This window comes from Dermacentor variabilis, chromosome 5 (assembly GCF_050947875.1).
Source record: "Dermacentor variabilis isolate Ectoservices chromosome 5, ASM5094787v1, whole genome shotgun sequence".
Taxonomy (NCBI): Eukaryota; Metazoa; Arthropoda; class Arachnida; order Ixodida; family Ixodidae; genus Dermacentor; species Dermacentor variabilis.
The window spans coordinates 140,872,211-140,890,788 of NC_134572.1; the positions used below are offsets into that span (position 1 = coordinate 140,872,211).

At 45.0% G+C, this 18,578-nt stretch overlaps 1 long non-coding RNA gene across 2 annotated transcripts in view; it reads right to left on the bottom strand.

Moving 5' to 3' along the window:
• Nucleotides 1-18,578, bottom strand: part of LOC142583199 (uncharacterized) — a 201,838-nt gene that overhangs the window by 12,894 nt on the left and 170,366 nt on the right. Inside the window, exon 3 of one of the 2 annotated variants that reach the window (XR_012828568.1) lies at nucleotides 6,908-7,010. The exons of the other annotated variant lie outside the window; for it this stretch is intronic. This is a non-coding gene — a long non-coding RNA (uncharacterized LOC142583199). The remainder of the gene's footprint in view (nucleotides 1-6,907; nucleotides 7,011-18,578) is intronic. 2 annotated transcript variants of the gene reach the window in all.

Sequence of the window (18,578 nt, forward strand, 5' to 3'; positions counted from 1 at the left end):
GCTTGGACACCCTATATGCTATACTGCTCCCATTACCGCACAACTTCTGTATGAACATGAGTCAGCCTCATTCGCAGGAACAGCTACCCCCGATCTTAGATGCCTCAACAGGACGAAGGGCGGTTTCACCAGATGCATTTCTTCAACATTAGTTCCTCACTTTCATACTAGGTATACGCTTTATGGTATACTGTGCCTATGTATACTGAGAAGCCATAGGTCAGTGGTGCGGTGCAGGTATTTTAACCAACCAAAATAGGTCACGTAAAGCTCTCACAACAAAGGAGAACGCTTGTGCGGATTAATTACCGGACGCATTGCGTCAGTCGCCAGTAGCGATCAAGAGGTAATGAGACGATGTAGTCAATCAGTTATTCCTCATTGGGAGCCGAGGGGCGTTGCGTTTATTTTCCCAGCGTCTCCGCTGCTGCAAGGCAAGAACTTCTTTGGTTCTCACTCAGACCTACAATGCTGACTACGTCAAAGTTTGAACTTGATAGTTAGATCAGTGCTCTCTGTGTTCTAGGCTCAGATATCAAAGGCTACAGTAATGTTTCTTAAGCCGTTTAGCGCATGCATTAATGACAAACAGATCAAAACTGGATGCCTCCCCAGAGTCTTACTAACCTAAATTAGCTGTAATCGCACAGTTCGGAGTAAACAACATGAATATGAATGCCCGCCAGCACCACGCGTCACTGGCACAACCTGTAGGAGCAGCAAGGTATGAGCTTTCGTATATTGAGTCAGCGAAACCGTAAAAGTTGTAGTTAATTCTTTATTTCTACGCCTTATGCTGACCTTTGGAGCTTTAGTATAGCCGGCTCGTTAGTCGCTTAAGCTTTACATTCCGTAGCAGTTAAGAAGCAACGGAAATTTTCCAGCGAAAGCCTCACATTTCGATGTGCGAATGGCGCGGCAGCTACCGTGGACTATAGCAGACACTTCAATACAGCCGTTGTAGAAGAGACAAAATGGTGTTTAGAAGGATGAAACTGACACTCGGAAAGCAGCAAAGGGAGTGGCTCACAACGCGTACGTCCTAAACGACAGGTGATGTTGAGGTTCGTTGCTTTTATCTTGCTTTTGGCCCCGTGCTGCTATTTTTCGCGAGCAGGCGGCTAAGTACGCTACGAGAGCGGAATGTCATAACAGCGTGCGAATATTGTATTTTTTGGATGAAATCGAATGGAGAAAGGAAATCAGCATGTGATAGAATAAGATAAAGGGAATATTTTTTAGAGCATTTAGCGACTCGCTGTAGAACACGTTTCTTATTAGTTTTTGGATGTTATGTTCGTGGCGTTCCCGAAAGAACTCACTGAGCCATCCTGCTCATTAATGGTATGTATTCCCCACGTTCTAAAACAGCCTTCCCAGTGCTTAATTGCGCGCGTGGGCGTCCACGCACGCTCTAGACGCATTCCTTTCGTATTTCAGTCGCCTTTCCCTTTCCCCGATGCAGGGTAGCTGTTGGGACATGTTTGCACTCACTGGTGTTCTTTTGTTGTGCTTGTCTGGTTCTTTTTGTTTGTATCGTGAATTGGGGGGTGTGGGGGAATACTCCACATACTCTGCCGTAAGAACGGGACGGCGCTTCCCTCAACCGACGGCTTCCCCGTACCCCGATACTCTCCTCGAATTTACGACTTTGTTTGGTTGCCCTTGCCGTGGGGGGGGGGACGTCTCGGCGGGGGAGGCGGGGGGCGGTGCGAAGTTGGCAGAGCGGACGGAGGCAGAACGACCCGGAGGAGCCCGTGCGCAAGCACCTTGTAATGGCCGCTCTGACGAGATCCTAAGGCGTTAAAAGAACGTGCTCTCATTTGTATAACCATAACTCGAAGAATAAACGACAGCATACGCGTCAAACGGCAGTGGCTTCGTGAACGATCACCAACAACAAGTATTACAACAGTAGCCAATAAGGCTCGGCCTGGTTAACCTCTCTTTGCCTTTCTTTGATCCTCTCTCTCTCTCTCTCTCTCTCTCTCTCTCTCTCTCTCTCTCTCTCTCTCTCTCTCTCTTTCCTGCTGCTCTTAAAAGAGATGGCTCAACGGCGAAATTGCTTTCTTTATACGTAAGTCACGCAGCTGCACGTCTCCCGAATGCTTCTGTGGCAACGAAATATCGAGGACGCCCACCGCCATGGCTATGGAGTTCTGTCTGCGGAGCCCGAGATCACGCGTTAGATTGCCAGCTGTGGCATCCGAATTTATATGAGGGCGAAATGCGAAAAAAAAATAAAAATAAAGAACACGTTAACGAACCTCAGGGGGTTAACATCATTCCGGAGCCCTCCGCTTAACGGCAACTCTCATAGCCTAAGCGTTTATTTGGGATGTTAAGCACAATCAATCAATCAATCAATCGATCAATCAATCAATCAATCAATCAATCAAATTAAGATCGTTTATCAAGTTGTTCTCCGGTGACCAAAATACTGCGCAGAAATAACGACATTAGAGAGTAGAATGGGAATTCTGAATGAGCATCCCCCCCCCCCCCTTTGTTACACACAAGATACTTAGGCCGTGTTCAAGAAACCACCTTAGAAAAAAGGTATAGCTTCTTCCTAAAGTAAAACTTGAATGGCCAGATGGCTACAGAGATGGTTGTGATATAGGTATATATAGAGATTGCGATAGCAGGTATTGTATAACGAAGTATGTCGTCTTCTGTTGTGAGAAATGAGTTTGAAGTTTGCGCTGTGTTTGAACTTTCCGTTCCTGTTGACAAATGTACGCCGCCATTGAAGGTTTAAATACTGTATTATGTATCTCGCATTTGAGGAGCGGCCTGAACAGCCGTTAGATTTGAATATAACGCTCAGCCACGGCAGGTTTATATTTATTACTATAATATCATAGTTCTCTTTTTTTTCATTTGTGCTGCAGGAGGACATAACGAAGTGCCCCAGTATCGCTGTCAATTCCTATCTCAATCTCTATACCGCAACCCATTTATAATAAAGCCCAACAGATATGTTAAGTAAATGTAATATACAGTATATACGACCACTAACTGTCTTTACCATGCCGTCTGAGTCTCGTACCCGCTGAAGAAGAACAGCAGTTGAATAAAACAAGCATACGAAGATAAACCAACGGTTCTGCTCCATGACCATTGCCTAGGGCAAGGCAAACATTCAGGGGTGCCAATTTCTGTTATGCAACTGCAGCTACAATATGCATTTTACAGCAGAAGCAGACGGGCGGCTTTGTGAGGGGACGTGATTGTTACCAGAACTTAAGAGCGAAAAAAATACCGCAGTTATTCGCAAACGCTTTGGAAACTCCGCATTTCAGGCAGCGAATAGCTCCTTGTCGCATTGCAACTATTGTGCCCTGGCTTCTTCTCAAGTCTTTATTAGGGCGAAAGCGCTAGATGGCTCATTGATCGAAAAATCAGATGTCCGGCGTTATGGCATCAAAATTCAAGCGAGCCAGCTTGTAGACATGAGCGAACCGGCCATCTCTTCAAGTTGGATTCCAACTAACATCGGGAAAATTGAGGTTCCAACCCACTACGTTTAGTGTTAAATAAGGCACTCGAACCCACGGCCTTTGGTAAAAGTCCAACCCCCGGCCTTAGGTGTTAATTAGGGCGAAGTTAATTCAAGCGATCGAACCACACGACCTTTGGTGAAAGAAAACAAGTAATAGGAATTAACAACGCATTCAGATGAAAATTACAAGTAATTTAATTAATGTCTCGCGAGCGCGCAGGCTTTCCCCTCCATCCTCCTTAGCATATGCTAAAGCATGCATATTTTTTTTTCTGAAGAGCCAACATGAAAATGACGGCAGCCTTGACGAGATGTGGTTTGAGCTTCTTTAGGCTCGGCCACCCCACGAGCAGGGTCACTGTTACATATACCGTTAAAGTGGAGCTACGTTTCTTGAACGATTTTTCTTTTTCATCAGGAATCTTAGGCCTTTTCGAAAATGGTACTACAGGTGGTTACGAAAGGGGAGGGAGGGCGCACAAGAACGCCAACTTTGACGCCTCTGCTTAACAAGATGACTTATGGAGGGATCGACCTTGACCCTAATGTCAACTGTAATCTTAAGACCGCGTAGTTCAACATGCAATTTGCATGTTCCATGCACATTTCAGCCACGAGCCGTAAAAACAAAGAGTAGAGCAACTAACTGGACCAGAATATCGGAGGTGACACCCTGCCTTGACTGCCAAGCGCCCAGCTTCACCAATGACATCAGCCCAACAGACAATGACGCCCATAAAAGCGCAGTGGAAATAACTGTCTTTACTTGGAAGTTGGAAATCATAACTTGAATTAAATGAAGGAAGCAACCTTCCGCCGGTAACATCTGAATCGAAATCTTCAGGAGCATTGCGCGTGGTTCTGCTCCCACCGGCGGCCAGTTGTGTTTTCGTCCACTTTTGCTTTTCTTTTCCTTACTACGTCTGCATTTTAATTAAATGTAAAGGTAATTTGCTTTCTGCATTCCTGGCCTTCAATGTCTATCAGCTTCATTTGGTTGTAACTGAAAAGACAACGAGTCCATCTGTTACCATTATGCTTATTCCTCAACGCATTCCTATAGAAGTTGGCCATCACGATAGCACTCGCGAGTCCCGATGCAAGAACGAACCCCGTTGCACGTGGAGGTTTTAATTTCGGAAAGCTTTCGCGTTTGCCTACCACAACTACGTCTCTACAAAGGGTGAACGCGACAATTGTTTGCCTTATAGGAGCTCTACGGCACTGGGGGTTTTCAAAAGATGCGGAATAAGGGTCTGTACCAAATAACTTCGGGCTTGCCGAGACCAATTGTCAACGTCTGGAGTTAGCTCTCTCGGCAAAGTAAAGATATATATCACTATAAAAGCTCCCTATCTTAGCCAACAAGTTCCCCCGCGCTCTCTTCAGTCTTGTATCTCTACATCTATATTTCTGTCTCACGGTCCGAGAATTCGGCGCCGTGCGCCTTTCTTCGAGGATGCCCGGAAAAATCTGGCAGCAAAATCTGGAAGCTATAGCGCAACCGCCACTTTCTGAAAATCGCGCGGGCGCCAGGCCGCCGCGTGTCTGCACAATTATAGCGCAGGCACGGTCGCGCTCTCCGCGAAGTTCGCGGCAATTGTCTGCGGCCTCGAGCATGCTCTCGCATTAGCAGGGAATTAGAACTCCCCGACATTCGTAGCTGTTCTATACGCAGGCCCACTCGGTGCATAGCGCTTATACAACATCTCTATTCCACGGTCGCAGGATACCGCGCCGCGCTCCAGAACGACTCCGAAGTCCGCGGGGACGCTGTATCACCCCCTCCTCCCCCTCCGGCGGCTGCACACGCCTGTGTACGAACCGCACAGCTTCGCGCCGGCAAACAATTCGCGTTGCTCGTCGCCTCCTAAAGCCGCATCGGGCACAGTTGCAAGCCGCTCGAAAGTTTTAGCGGGATTGCGCGCCCTCGCGAATTCGGTTGTATACGAGTGCGCACGGGTAAGGCGATATGGCGTCGCGGAGTGAAACTGCCGCCCCGCCGAAGCCGCGCGGCCACTCTTCTCGCTGTTTCTGTTGGCAGGCTGTTGATAGCAACTTGTCGTTTGTGCCGCCGCCTGCCTCCTTTTTTTTTTTTTTCTCACCGTTACTCGGTTCGTTCGCTTGCTTGTTTGCTTAGCTTTGAAATCGTCGTACTCCTTGGTCACCAGGCGCTCCGCTCCTTCTCGGACGAGAAACGGCGTCTGGTTTCCAGGCGGTCGCATCCATCCGCTGACACAGTAGTCTCCAAGTGCTTCTCCTGTATGCGCGCACTTTAAATCTTGCCGTTCTCTTCCTTGCCCCTCCCGAAAATACAAGCGATTCTCGTGTTATTTCCTTGCTCCTCTCTTTCCAATACCGTCTACGTTGCTTTCGGGCATCTAGCAAGCTTTGAAAATGCGATCTCACTGTGCCCTACAATCTCGTACATTCCCCCTTTTCCCCGCACTTCCGTTTTTTTTTCTCTCTCTCTCGTACGAAGATCGAATCGTCGTCTCCTCTGGCGAGGATGAATCTGGACTGCTATATCCTGTTCTTTGCAGAGTGTGAAACGTACCGCGGGAACACGGGCGATGTCCTCGTTTCCCCACGCGGAGACCTTGTGCCGCTCGCAGCAATGGCACGCCAACTTAGAGCAGGTGCAGCGAGAAATGTTGGGCACTGGATAGCGCTCAGGGATTTCCTGCGAACGCCGCGGTTGCCCCTCTCGAGGTACGCGTTCGGTGTGCGATGACTTTTCTGTTTCAGCGAGTTTTGCTCATTGGCTAGTACAAAGTTTTCTACGTGCATGCGGAATATGTATGAGACAATAGCATCCTGCGCTTCTTTCATTCCACTTTTTTTTACAATCTCAGTTTCTTGCCAGAAATCCAAGGATTACGAAGTTTTATGCGAGCTATTTCATTGTTGTTCGCGTCGCCGACAGCGAGAGTGCGGTGTGATCGCAATGTGCCAAGCTCTGCGCCATCAGCACCTGCGCCCTTCTTTCGAGACTCATTGTTGTTTTAAGGCATGACTGAAGCAAGGAAATGATTTTGAGGAAGAAGGCGGTGTTCAATCACAAATTTCATAAATACAAATAGCACTTTCAGACGAAAAGCAAGGTTTTTTTAATGATAGTTAGTGCGTGTGCGCTTCTTAGTTCGTTAAGTTATAATTAGATCTCTCTCGTTTTTTTCGATAAGATTATTCGTGATAATTATTTTCTGTGATAGTGCCTTTTATAGGGGGTGTATCTATAGAGTGGACTTGTTTTTATGCGCGAAGTAGAAGAGACCGGATATCAAGATGTCAACGAATAGACGAAAGGGCCTTCTATATAATTGAATACAGAAGTAAATGGATTTCAAATCATGCAGGATATGGTAGACGCCGCTATGAAGTAGATGTGACGCTGCTTACCACTTACGACAGGTTGAACTTGTTGATGGTAAGGGGGGGGGGGCGCAATTAGTTCCGGCCATTAACGCCGCCTCATGCACTTGGTAAACTGTCCCAGAAGCACCTGAAAAACGTACGTTTCTGTTACCGCAGGTTGCGTGCCGCATCACAAATCTTTATGGCAGAATATTTTTGGTTCCTTGTGTTTACTGGTACGCATCGTGCACAGTAGCCAGACAAAGACGGCTATTGTTCCTTCATCGATAGCCCGGCATTAAATATTGCTATTTGGTTTTAAGAAGAGATATCAACCACGCCATACTAAATTCAGCGAACACACTTTATGCGGACAACCATCACACAGACACACACCTGAGAGTATCACAAAATTGGCTGGATGGCAGGCAGTGTGGCTATACAAGCCTACACCAGTCTATACAACAATATACAGTCTACATCGGTCTACTGCACTAGACCGCTGCGGTACACGAGGTCGCGGGTGCGAGTCGCGGCAGGGGCAGACGCATTCTCCTCTGCCCCGGAGTGCAAGAACATTAGCGTATACTGAGATTTCGAGCGCAGTATTCATTGAGGAATCTAGGGAGACGTCTTCTGACTGGCAGTTGATCATAAGTATGATGATGGGGATGGTGGAAACACCCATGTGGTCGAAAATATCTCGCACACCCACGCCACAACATCTTCATAACAAAATTCTTGCTCGTAGAGACGAGCTGACATAATTACTCTTTTTATTTTTGTCTGAAAGTTTGTATGCGTTTGCATGAGAAGATATATTTTCTTGCACTTTCATTTCGTTTACTGTATTATCTTCATATTTCAATTAAAAGGCACTGTTGTGTCCGCTATGATTTTACGCTTCAAAGCGGCGACTGTACAGTCACACACGCCTTAGTGCGCATCTATTTTTCCCACTGCGGCATAGTGAAATGAGATCGCCTAGGCTCGAAGTCGAACCAGCCCCACTTTGCTCAGCGGGTGAAAGGCATGGCTGATGACAAACCACGACGAGCGCAATAGATACCGTGGGGCTAGGTACTGAAATCAGTCGATTGATCGTCTGCTGTCACTCGGTCAGTCTGTATGTCTATGTAATATATATATATTCATTTATTAAATAAATTACTGAGACATACACCTCAAAGTCATACACACTTGAAGCGTAACGTGCATTTCGCTCCTAATAACACCCCTATAAGACGTTCTATTCGCTGATGAACAAAGCCTGCCTTCGAGAAATTTAAGCAGCCGCAGTGAAATATATAGAAAGATATTTGTATTTCCGTAGCCTACTCAAAATGGAGGCCTCGCAGGCAATTTGAATTCTTTACTCGCAGGCGCACGTTACACTCTCTAGCACGTCGAATAAAGACACGCTGTCACGACACTGCCTCACATTCGGTAGCCAATCTAATCTCGCAGATGGTATGTGTGAGGGGCACAGTGAGCACGGATGACGGCTTGCTTCCTGAAGCCAAGGTGAATCGAACACTCAGCTCGTGCGAGTGGAAAGTAACAGCACGGCTACTAACACAGCAATGTGTGGGTGTCCCATCACGAAACATTCGCTAAGCTCGTCAGCGTAGCAACTGCGGTTTTTCCTTCGCGCGCTGAGAGCGCAGGAACCGTCGCTGAATCCCCTACGAGCCGCAGCCGACGCAAGCTGCATTGAACGCACCTCATTTTGTATACTGGTAGAAGTAGTCTCTGATGGAAAGCTTTCGCTGCTTATCTTCAAGGTCGAAAGTAGGCAGCGCTAATTATCGCGACGTTTCCGCTGCATCGCACTACCTCGTGGCAAGATTTTCGTGATCATGTGCAAAGGGCGTAGGGTGACATTAAGCACAATTTCAAGCTGACTCTCCTACAGGGAAACCAGGTGGTTATATCGGTATGATTTACTGGTGGTCGAACATGCATGGTAATTACTTATGCTGGCCATTATTGAGGCGGCGTCAAAATGTCTTGCAGTCTTCGTAATAGCCTTGTGGAACCGCCTTTCTCGAGAAAACCACGTCACATTTGAGCGGCTGGCCTAACCTCTCAATTCAAAGTTTTCCTAACAGGTCCTGAAGAAAAAATTGCTAAGTACATCACAAAAGAATTTTCAATAGTAATGCACTGTGTCAAAGTTCCCAAGATATATCAACTCCCTAGCAACATGCAAACATGTATTTTCAGAGTGCGCAGAAAATGCTCCGGGATATCTAATTACTTCTAAGTTGTCGGTATTGATTTTTCGAAAAAGAATCTTAACTGAGGCTAGAAGAGTTCAGAGTTTCCAGGACAGGGTAATAAAGAGTGCCACGTACATTTTTCAGGCTACAGTAAACTCTCAGTTGTACGGACGTCGGTTTGTCGAATATTTTAGAATAACAAACTTCTTAAAAATCCCCGGTAGTTTTCTTATAGATTCTATGCAAAAATGTTTCACTTAAACGAATTTCGGAATAGTCAATATTTCGGTTTAACGAACTCGCTCAGAGGACCAAGGCTTATTTTTACGTTATTTTTATGATCGGCGATGTAACGTCGCTGGCACTACAGCGCCCCTGGGGCAAAGCGGCGGCGTGAAAAACGAACGGCAACGAAGCATGGCATCCGAGATTGCCCGCACAAAACGAGCAAGCATGTAATCTCGGAGGCCATGAACAAAGCAGCATCGCCGAGCCAGTTTCAAGCCCTATAACTCTAGCTGAGGTCGTAGGGTACATTGGAAAGTTGAGAGAGTTTGTGTCTCAACAGCAAGCTATGCCAGAAGAAGTGTACAAAAACATTGACTCTTTGGACAGTTTTGTTACTTCCTGTGCTTTAAAAGTACAAGAGCAGAAGAAGATTACAGATTGTTTTTCTAAGCGAGAAAGGCAGCATTATAACTCTTATGAACCTTGTACTTGTTGATATCTACAAATTCCATTTCACACATTTCTAACACTATGGATACCATGTCTTTTGCTCCATGAATTGCACTTCAAACTTTTGACTCTGTATGCCATTTGTTATGTTGGTCTAGTGAATATTCAGTTTAGTGAACTTTCAGTTAAGTGAACTATTTCCTTCGGTTCCTTGAAGTTCATTCAAGTGAGAGTTCAGTGTATAACCTAGCGATTCTCGTGTCGACTTCTCACGAGTAACAAATGTGATATAACGTTGCCTTCAGTGAACCAGTGTCACCTGGACTATAAGAGAACCACTTCTTCTGCCTTCCAGTTAAAAGATAGAGAAGGAAAAAACAACAACGAAGGTATCAAGCTGAAGCCAACCCCCTTGTACATCATTATATTCCAGGCAGGTCAAGAATTTAAAAAACTGAAATAAGAAAGCTAGGAAAGGGTATATAGAGTCTATAGACAGTTGTTGCAGTAACTCTGTTTCAGGAGTGCAATAACTCTCACGCTCTAACTTTTGCACGTTGAAACATATGAAGAATCCAGGACAGAGTAATAAAGAGTGCCACGTACAATTTTCAGGCTATAACCTACTGTAGCATATTAGCGATTCTCGTTTCGATTTCTCACGAGTAACAAATGTGATATAACGTTGCCTGCAGTAAACCAGTGTCACCTGGATTATAAGAGAACCACTTCTTCTGCCTTCCAGTTAAAAGATAGAGAAGGAAAAAACAACAACGAAGGTATCAAGCTGAAGCCGACCCCCTTGTACATCATTATATTCCAGGCAGGTCAAGAATTTAAAAAAACTGAAATAAGGAAGCTAGGAAAGGGTATATATAGTCTATAGACAGTTGTTGCGGTAACTCTGTTTCAGGAGTGCAATAATTCTCACGTTCTAACTTTTGCACGTTGAAAGATAAAATGAATCCACGACATTGTCGCTGTTTCCCAAATAAAGTTTTTTTTTTATTCAGGGCTTCTGAATAATGTGAGCATAGACGTTAAAATCTCTATAAACACAATAAACAACACACAGCGCAGGCAACATTGTGGGAAAAGACACAATTGAAAGCGGCACACGCAATGCTTTGCTAAATATCAATACAGGCACAAGATATACTCTCGCAAGATAGAATATATATGACGCGTGTTTGATTGCGCCCCGCACCGGCAAAGCTTTAAATATTTCTTTTTGTCATTACAAAGCGGCACATCTACCCAGTGGAAAGTGCCCCGTGAGCATAGTTTGTGTGAAAGAGGTTCTTTGAAGGGCGACACATAACCATGTGTCGCATATCGCGTTGTACAAGTTGGCCCGATTGTTGGTTTCGAACCCAGTTACTTCAGCAAAGCAGGGCCATGCTCTGTCCAGTAAATATAGCTGTCGATGGTGATGTACATGGGAACTTTACCAAACGGTTTTCTTTCTTTTTCACTGTTTTTTTAACATTGGTTAAATATTTACTATGAATATTTAGCAAACTATGTAGGTTGTAGCATAGAGATGTAGCACGTTTTGTAATGTTGCATTTCGCAATACTGAATTTGTGTTTGCCGTTTACATATATTATACCTATGCAAACTAAAAACATGAAGTGTGTAAGTGCATCTAGGAAATGAATGTTTTCGTTGAATAAGCTTCGGTTTCTTAGAAGGCAAAAGGGTTAGACAGACAGACGCACAGACAGGCAGACGGGCGGGCGGACGGACGGACGGACAGACAGACAGACAGACAGACACCGGAAAGGGTGCAAAGTATGTGATTGTGTGCGTGGTGGCGAGTGTGCATATTTGCGCTATTTTATTTATCTAAGATGTGTTACGGGAACTTAGCACAACAGCAAGTTCTTTGGTCGTGCCGGCCATGTAAGCTCCAACCAAATTTTATTTTTCAGCAAATTTCCTACTTATAATAAGGGTCTCCTGTGAGTAATTGGCCAAGATAAGTGTAAGGCCGCACATATTCTAGGGACTGAATTGTCCTTCTTTTGCTAGGCTATTGGACATTACATTCATCATCTTCTTATAACTATTCAACCCTACTCTTGCACTTTGTCGCATTAATAATTTCTTGCAGGTTATGTCCAGCGTTGCTGAACATGAAAATGCCATCTTCAAGGCACACGTTGCGGATTTATTGGCTGTTGATGCACATTCCTAATTCGTCCCACTCTATTAGCTTGAATACCTTTCCTATGTATGCAATAAACAGCATCGGAGAGAGTGTATTCCTTGCCCTTTTTTTATCACTATGTTTTTGCCTTTTCTTGTGGAGGATTACGGTTGGCGCAAACCTTTATAGCTGTTTGCTAAGCTTTTGACGTATGCTTCCTGTTTTTCTTGACTACGCAATGCCTCCACGACTGACGATATATCTACGGAATCAGGTGCCATTTCGTAATGTAGCAAAGTCATGTAGAGAGATTTCTCAATAACCTGGCTGATTACGTGTATAGAATACATTGTAAGATACCCCTTCCTGAAGCCAGCCTGGTTGATTTTAATGAAGGGGTCACCTGGTGCTGTTTGAAATTACCTTGGTGAAGATTTTGCGCAATACTGAGTGCAAGCAAATGGGCCTATAATTTAACTCTTGAACGTCTCACTTCCTGAAGGTTAGTACGATTGGCATTCTTACAGCTCCTTTGAAATTTTCAGGCATGGCGAATAAAATGTCACAAGCATTTCGAGTATCGTATTCGCTCCTGGTGGCCTGACGTTCAGATAGAAGATTTGGCCTTCTATACTCAAGGTCCTTATTTCTATTTCTCGTCAAGGCCATTACAAGTTACGGCTTGGAGTTGTACCTCAAAGTGGCAAATAAATAAATATATAAATAGCCGGGACCTCGTCAGGCTATATTAGGCCAGTTTCAACCAAATTAGGAAGGCCCGCTGAGCATACACAAGACACTTCTACCCCAGAGCAGGAATTGGCCTCCATGGTGTAGTATTTGGCGACTACCTTCGTTACGGTTCTTGCAATTGATTTTTGTAGTAGCGAAATAATTACTCATGTGGAAACCCAGGTGGTCGTAAACGGTTTATCTGGCAGTAAAGATTCTATTACACATGATGCGCGCACGATTTCTTTTAGCGAAGACGTAAGGCGCCACAAGGCGATACCACTGTCTGCGATTGTTAAATGGCCTAAATTGAACAAACGGTTTAATTTCTCGGATTCATGTTTGTCGCGAAACTACAGATGAATAATTGGATACGGATCCTACCAATTACGGGAATTTTATGTATTTGAACGGTAGTCTGTTTTTTCCTGCCCTAAATCTGTCTTAAATTATTGTCTCTCATTTAGGAAACCCACATCACTAATGGCTAACAATTACTCTACATATCTGATAATCCGTTGCTCCAGAACACTTAGTCTGTCTGCCAGCCAGTCAGTTTAGATTCGTACATTCAGAACCAAGCCGGCATCGAGTTAAGTGGTGTTTGTGCTTTTGCAGTTTCCGTAATAAGCATAAATACCGTTGTGTACAATAGCGACGTTGGCAAGATAGGGTGGTCTGCAATGCCACCACCCTATCTTTCTGGAGGCACTAGGTACACTTTCGTACCTAGTGCCTCGAGAACGTTGCTTGCAGCAGGTTAGGGCAATTACCACTGCGCGTCATTTGCATCATTGTTCTTGAGGATCTCAAGCTAGCAATCCTCACTCATAAGTTGCACGTCTATCGCAAGCTTCTCGCTCGTCTCCTGAATACATGCGCATGGCATTTCCTAAACACTTGTGGCTACAACGAAGAGAAAGCATGCGGTGTGAAGCAGAGTACACAGGCGGCAGTATACTGCCGACTTGTGCTTGTGCGCGATTGTGTCATGCTTCAGGTGAGCGCTACCTCTGTCTCACACTGCCCTTTTTGACGTTGAGCTGAACCTGCGGTTGCGTCGTATCAAATGTGGATTTAAATAGATTTTTTCGTTACGCTTATTATTTCACTTATTTTTGTTCTTAACGTTATGGCTACTGCAACAGCGTATATGCGATTATTATTTGCACGTTTCATGCATATTTAGTAAGAAGTCCCACTTCAGTTTTAATTCAGTATTAAGGTCTTCATTGTCGCACGCCCTTTGACATCCCCGATTATAGCGAGCTGCTGCGGTTTTGTCTAAGCAACACGTACTTTTCTTATGGTGGCAGCCTTTATCAGCAAACGCATGGCACGACTATGGGAGCGTCGATATTGGTTACCACGGCCAATCTCGTAATGGAAGCCTCGTAAGAAAAGGTACTGGCTGCATTCAACCCGACACCTAAAGTTATTTATCGCTACGTGGATGACTGCTTCTTTATTTTGAAGAACCAGCACATCCCATGCTTCCTGGACTGCCGGAACGCGCAAAATGCGCACATACAGTTCACCGTTGAGCACGAGAGGGACAACTTGCTGCGTTTCTTGGATAAACTGGTTCTCCGGGATGGAGGGCACTCTCGCCTTCTCGGTTTACACGATGCCTACGCACACGGGTCGTTACCTCAAGTTTAGTTCCTGTCATCCTGTCTGCCACAAGACGTCCGTAGAAACGTCCTTGATAACGCGCGCAGTGCGCTTCTGCGCCAGGGGTGAGGCACTGAAAAAGGAATTACGGACGTTCCACCGTGAGCTAACCCGCGACGGCTACCCTAGCCGTTTCATATGCAGGACCGAGAAGCGGATATTACAGCCAAGCCACAGAGAAATACAATTTGTGCACGTGTAGCCATCTCTTACGTCCAAGATATCAGCAAGGCACTGTAGCGCGTGTTTTCGACTTGCGCATTGCCCACATCCCGACCAGAAAGCTCCGGAACCAGCTAATGAATGTCAAAGGCAAGTTGCCGATCGAATCATTCCCAGGAGTCCTGTATAAGATGCCGTGCGCTGATTGCGATCAAGTATATAACGGCGAAACAGGGAAGTTTTCCTGACGGTTTAAGGACAACAAACGTGACGTAAGAATGACAGCAGAGACTATAGCTACCGTTTACGCAGGCTCGTTACGTCACGTGCTGGCTACATAAGTGACGACAATTTCCTGTCCATTTCAGTGTACAAGGAAACCGTACGCGGTTCCGAGACGTAACATAATTCGTCAGATTTGGTCAGTGGCCCTGATTCTCCTCATTCCATGCCTGACCAGACGAACTCTCATCGATCTCTTGGTTAAATATACAACCTACGGCCTCTTTCAGATACAGTTGTGCTATGTTAACATGTGTAACAGACCAAGTAAATAATGCTACTACTACTAGTACAACTACTAGTACTCATTCTACTACAATTACTACTGTTCTACAACCTCTACAACTACTGACTATTTCTACCACTGCTACTACTACGGCTATTAATGGAATTGAAATGTCCCGAGAGCATTTATTTTACGCCTGGATAAGCTATCGACGAATCGTAGTGTTGGTACTGTCGATAGTGCTAATAGCCCATAGTTCCATGTAAAAGACCCACGAAAAATCGCAAGAACTTAGCTATCCAACTATACTGGTAGCTTCTTAATTTAAGTTTAAAATAGTATAAATAAATAAATAAATAAGTATGGCAAATGGGCCAAGCCTTACGCCATCTTATTTTTTCTGATGTTTTGACAGTGATGAGATCTGTTTTGTTTCTTTTTCTCGATGGTAAGGCACTTTCGACGTGCCAGAGCAACATCTACGCAGGACGTGACCAAGCAGATTCACTGGGAGCCTGTAGGCGTACTCGCGGGCATCGGGTATTACAGCTACAAACTCGGACGCTGGCACGCTGCCACAGGCCACTTCCTCGTGATATACGACCGCGCTACCCAAAATACCCAGCCAGCCTCCAGGTTTTTACTTTTTTTTCCTAGGAGGCTCTATGCACCGAGGTGATGCTTTTAGTAATCCTATTTGCCTTTGTGAATTCGTCACGAAAGACTAGCTCCATCTCGGATTTCATACAACTTTCATATATAATATCACCGATGATAGGCGTAAGTATTCGCAGGCGACATGGAATGATCAGAAAAGTAGATCACCAACGACTAAGGTCATGTATAACGTGATGTTTCTTTTCATTACACAGAAGAAAAATAGATTTACCATCTGACTGGCAATCAACAACGGCTAAATAGATTCAAAAGCACAGCTGCACCTCTTACATTTACACTCTAAAAAGTAAGGGAGTGCCGGGCACTCTCTTTGAGGGAGTAGCTGCTTGTCCCATATTTCACTCTCTTTTCGAGAGTAGATCGACCCTCTTTGAGAGAGAGTAGGTCAACTCCTCCTGACAGAGTTTTGTTACTCCACCGCAAGGGATTGCTAGTACTCTTCCGCAGAGTGATAATACTCTTCCCACAGGGAGTGCTAGTACTCTTCCGCAGAGTGCTAATACTCTCCCCGCAGGGTTGATAGTACACCGCCAGACCGAGTACTTCTACTCCCCCAAACAGAGTGCTTGTACTCCTTCAGAACAGAGTGCTAGTACTCTTCCCAATACCCTCTTAGCCAAGCCCTGGTCACGCATGCAGGCAGGAAATCAGATCAAATTAGGGCCGCTGATATACTGTTCCGTAGGCGGCTCCTCAGAGAAACTGGCCCGATTCCAAGCGGCCTTCAGAATAGGCGTGAGCAAAGTTATGCAGGATTTTAAAGTCATTTTTTCCTGGCTATTTGCAGCCTACCGTGAGGCGTGACTGCTCTGAAGCGGCCTATGCGTATGCGTCACGAACGCCACTGAGGAGAAAAAAAAGCGAATTAACACTTAATCTGCAAATATCTTCGCAAATTTCTCAATCAGGAGTCACACAATCTAATTAGAATACAATTGTCAAGGGAATCACACACTTATCAAGAATCACAATGCTCTATACATCATGTGAATTCGAACCCGCGTACACTCGCATTTGTACAATTCAAAACACACATCATAACCATTACACCACAGCGCCGCTACGCCCAGTCGTGTTCCTTTAGAGGTTATATATATACCAAACGTATTTTATGAATCGGCTGCGGTGGGTGGGGTTTCTCTGCAGTGTGCTGTGCTGTTGTGTACTGGAATACGTGTGCGTTTGCATCATTTCCATTCCTTGCTACGACTAACGAAGGAAGACAACGTAGACGACAACGTGAGAACTATTCACGGCTTGTCGTCACCGCAGGAAAATAACAAATGTGCCGTTCAGCTCATGATCGAGTGCTTCTCCAGTCCATGTTCTCCAAAATACGCGGATACAAAGTATTGCGCCAACCATCCACGTATGTGAATTTAATTCGCGCGTATACTGGTGAGCAACTGCGACGCCAGTACCAGGCATTTCGACGTGCCTCACGCTGCCGTGTAGGCGTTCTTTTCAAGTGCATTAGTTTGGAGTTTGGTTCAGTCCGCTGTGAGCTGTTGTCCTGCATTAGCAGCGGATCGTTAGCGTTTTGAAGCGCATGCATTCCAGCATTTGGAGACTGCTTATGCCAATAGCCGCGTCAAATGCATTGGCACGCATGTTTAAATGACTAATGTGTCCACTTGTTACGCGTGCACTGCTCGTATCCTGTGGCAGTGCTCGTTCTAAAAGCTTCGAAGACCATCTACACTCATGCGTGTGTTCAATTTATATATGCACAGGATGGACTTGCCGGCTAGTTGGTTGAGCATTTTAGAAGAAACAGCGCAACACAAGGACGACGCAAAAACATGCCACACCACGAAGCGCTGGTGTGGTTGATGCTTTTTTTCGTCCTTGTGTTTGCGCTGTTTCTTCTTCCACGATACACGCACACCACAGGTACGCGAAAGTTTAGGAGCATAAGTGGTTAACTCTGTTTTCCCCGCTTTCTCTCAGTGTCAATGTCACAGTGCGTTGCCCGGAATTGTGCACGCTTACCCCCATATGCAGAAAGGCATCATAACTTGAAGCCCATGCTTGACTTGATCTAAACGACGCAAGTCGTGAACGCACCAAAAGAAAGGCAGTGAGCGTCTTCGGGAACGTTCGCACCAGGCGTCGTTTATATCAAGTCAAGCATGAGCTTTGTATTAAGATACATTTCTGAATACGGGGGCTAGACATCTGCTTCTTCCAGAAAATGTCGAAGAAACGCCCGCCAAAACCAGGCACATTCGTAAACTTAACTAGGCATTACGAAGCTCCATAGAAAAAAAGGAGTGGTATTAAAAGCTTTCAGTATTTTTCTTTACTCCAATATAGTTGCGCTCTCGTGGCTTCACTGTACAGAGATAGTGCAGCGTTAGCTAGAAAGCATGAATTTCCTAACTCCATGCCAAAATAAGCTTGTAAAATTATTTAGGTGCTAGAATCCAGAGTTTGTAGCGATCCTTGAAAATCCTTTATTTCTAAAATGCCATTTTTCAAGGCATTGAAAACCCTTGAATTTTTAGAAGTATTGGAAAGTCCTTAAACTTGTACACTTGGGTAGACTTAGCAGACATTGCCAAGCGCTTTTTTTGCCTTCTGTGACACTCTTTCGCATGTCACAGAAAATTGTCTCTGGAGGTAATAGAAGGAAAGCGACATCCTTAAAGTTGAAATTACAAAGGAGCTGCAGATACCAGTTTTAAGCACATGGAACCGGCGACAAATGTGCTTGGAGGAGCAGAAGCAGGAAGCTCAACAGTTGAGGCATTCGAAGAGAAGCCGTGAAGAGTAAATTGAGAGCGACAGACACAATAAAAAGAAATTAGAAATGACTATTGCTTATTTGATGGTGAAAAAAGCTGAGGCAACAGATGACATCACATACACTGTCAAACCAAACAGTATTCAAAAACTGCAAATGTTGCA